Source organism: Oryx dammah, unplaced genomic scaffold (genome assembly GCF_014754425.2).
Source record: "Oryx dammah isolate SB20612 unplaced genomic scaffold, SCBI_Odam_1.1 HiC_scaffold_7, whole genome shotgun sequence".
NCBI classification, from domain to species: Eukaryota; Metazoa; Chordata; class Mammalia; order Artiodactyla; family Bovidae; genus Oryx; species Oryx dammah.
In genome coordinates this window covers 10411428-10414823 of record NW_024070191.1, presented here as the reverse complement: position 1 = coordinate 10414823, position 3396 = coordinate 10411428, and positions in this window count along the sequence as shown.

Here is a 3396-nt window from a genome sequence, read left to right as displayed (position 1 = left end):
AAGCTAATACTACAAGCAGACTCTTCTCTATGGCATGAACTCTTTTAAGTTAGTATATTTTATGACTGGTGCATGATTAGGATTTAAGAGTTTCGTATATTGAGTATGGTTTCCCTCATAGCTCAGCTGGTAAAGAATCTGCCTGCAATGCAGGAGACCGCGGTTTGATCCCTGGATTGGGAAGATCCCCTGGAGAAGGAAAGGCTACCCACTCCAGTATTCTGGCCTGGAGAATTCCATGGACTGGTTGCAAAGAGTTGGACATGACTGAGCGACTTTCACTTTACATTGAGTAACAGACCACTTACCATTATAGATCTTTGCTCCTCATGAATAAATGTGGAAAACTTTTCTGCATTTGAATTCAACTGAGCTAAAAGGTCTTCATCAGTCATTACAGTGTGTAGATAAGAAGCCAAGAGCTGATTGGGTTTTGTTTCTGAGCACTTGGGCAGCATAGTAACTATCACCAATATAAGTCAGAAAAGTTTTACCATAGATTAAAAGATTCAACCTAAGTTATCAGGACGCCACAACCATACTCACCTCTGCATGTTGTCAGGCACACAGTGTCATAAGTCATTGTATCCCTAAAGCAACATTTGAAGAAATTAAGTCCCTAGAGGAGCCTGGTGGGCAACAGTCCTCAGAGTCTCAAAGAGTTAGATATGACTTAGCAAATAAACAGCAACAATCCTTTATTTCTATCCTACACAGATTTTCAATGACAACAATATTAGTAACAGTGTCATTCCAGCCTAGTGTGGTGTTTGCTTGGAGAAAGGCAATGCTCACTCACACAGCCCAAAATAAGGGCTGGGAAACACTTCCTTCTACTAATGGGCTACTTGAATCATTAGACACTGTCCTAATTAATACACTTAGTGCTGCCTGCCTTGTTGGGACACCCTCTTCTCATCATCTCAAAATATCAGTGTAACGGTCTCTTCCACAAACAGTAGACAATTACTAAGCTTCACTCAGACCGGACCATTTCAGGTGATACGCCTGAGCAAATTGACCAGGTTTCATCTCCAGGACTCCCCTTGTAGCAGAAGTGGTCAGCTTCTCTTTGGCACTTGAGTGTTGTCAGTGAGGCACCCAGCCAGCAGGGGACAGCTATGCAAAAGAAATGGAGGCGGTGTGACCCAGAGTGACAAGAAATGGTATCTGGGAGGCAGAATTCACAATATGTTTGCTACACTAGAGACAAACACAAAGAACTCCAAATTTAGTTCTCTTTATTGCATAAGATGTTTTTAGTAAAAAATCTAGACTGTGACTCAACTATTCTCTATAGAAATCTTATAGTCCAAAGGAATTCTGAAATAAAAGTTTTCAAAATCATATTCATTAACTCTGTGGCTTGACTGCTGTATATATTCACACATTCTTCTGTGTTTGACCTAAACTATAAAGGGGTAAGTATTTTTGATTGTAAGCCTATGTTGGTTTTGCATAATTATTGTCATCTTTTTAGGAACTTTGTTTTACTTCTGTATATCTGGCATTACCAGGAAGGTATGTAATAGATGGTTAGGGTCTTCAGATGTGCAGCTGAGTTTATTCTTCATTTATTTACAATCATCCTGTACATATATCTGTTTACAGAGTTCTAATAAGCATTTTACTGTTACAACAGTGACAATATGATTGACTATTAGTAGTATTAATACCAATGTATTTAATAATTTATAAACTTGTCTAAGAATATTAATCCCAGCTACATAATAGATACTCTATAAATACTTATTCGAACCATGACATAATTTACTGAAGTATTTCATCTCTTAAACAGTGATTTTTCTCTTTTAATTATTTGGGATTCTATAGAGCAAATTATTGGAAGTTCTTAATGTTGTTACATTTAAACAGATTTTCATGATACACACAAAATAGGTAGGTTTCCTTTTTGCGATATGACCAAAAAAAAAAAAAAAAGAGCAAAAAGAAAAAAGTCAATTAGAAAAAGTACACACATACACATCGCCTGCAAAGAAGAGCCCCTGTCAACATGTTGGTTTTGGTCTTAATCAATGGTTTTCCACTGAGACCGTATTTCCCTCACCCCCAAACAGCCAGATGGCAGTGTCTCCAGACGTTTTTGGTTGTGAAAACTAATGGGAGATGCTACTGTGCTATTGGTATCTAGTGGGTAGGAGTCAGGGATCCTGCTCAATATTTTTAAGCTCAGGACAGTTCTGACCCACAACAAATCATCCAGCTGTCAATAGTACCAATGTCTAGAAACCTGGTGTTAGCTTTGTCCATAATTAATTTTTAAAAAACAAAGAAAGCTTCTATGAGAAGTGATAAACCTAAGCTGACCCCAACATAGATTTGAGACCTAAATTCACACTGTAAATGAAAACATTCAATGTAAAGAATGTTCTCTAAGCCATCTCTGTGTTAGTTAATTACATAAGTGGTAGAACTTTGAAAGTGAAAGTCATTGTACTGGCTAGGCTTCTCAGCAATAATTACAAAGGCAAGAAAACACTGGAAACATTTGAAAATATCTAAAGTTTAATTGAATTTAGAGTGTTTACATTAAATATATATATATTTAAAACACTGGGGAAAAGTGCTATTAACCTAGAATGTATACATGAATAATATATTCATGTATATCAAATGAAGGTATTTGGTATTAATAAAATTGACAGTGAAAAAAATTTGGGTAAAAAAAAATGAGTGGGTTTAACAGAATAATTTAACCCTACTAAGAAAATATTTAGAGACATGTCTGAGGTGTAAAAACTATTGATGGTAAAAGAAAATTCGTGAACAGAAACTTAAAGAGGATAAATTAAATTCAAATAGAAATAGGAGCACTATTAATAAAATGAAATTAATTCTCCAAAGCATAAAGATGGATAGTTAGTAATCCAGTATTCTACATTCTAAGGAACAAGCTTGTATAATATGACCCTGTTCTACATGCATAATTTCAAAAACAGCACAATCCACTGCATATACCTCCTATCCTGAAGCCAGCACTAAGGTCCGTCAGTAAAAATAGAAAATAGCTTTTATTTTTATTTATTTATTTATTTTTTAAATAAATATTTTATTTGTGTATTTATTTTTTGCCACACCATGCAGGATGTGGGATCTTAGTTGCTGACCAGGGATTGAACCCATTGCCCACTCCCTTCATTGGAAAGTCAAGTCTTAACCACTGGACCACCAGGGAAGTCTCTGGAGGACTACTTTTAGCTTTTAAAAACATACAAGTGAAAAGAGAAAGAAGCGTCATGCGTGCTCATGAACTGCTCTTCTCATAGTACTTTCAGAGAACCTCCAGGAAGCCTCCTTACAAAATTATGCTGGAAACATCCCTGCTTCCCGATACCTTTGCATCTGTTTCAGGCTGAACAAAACTTTGTTGAAGGA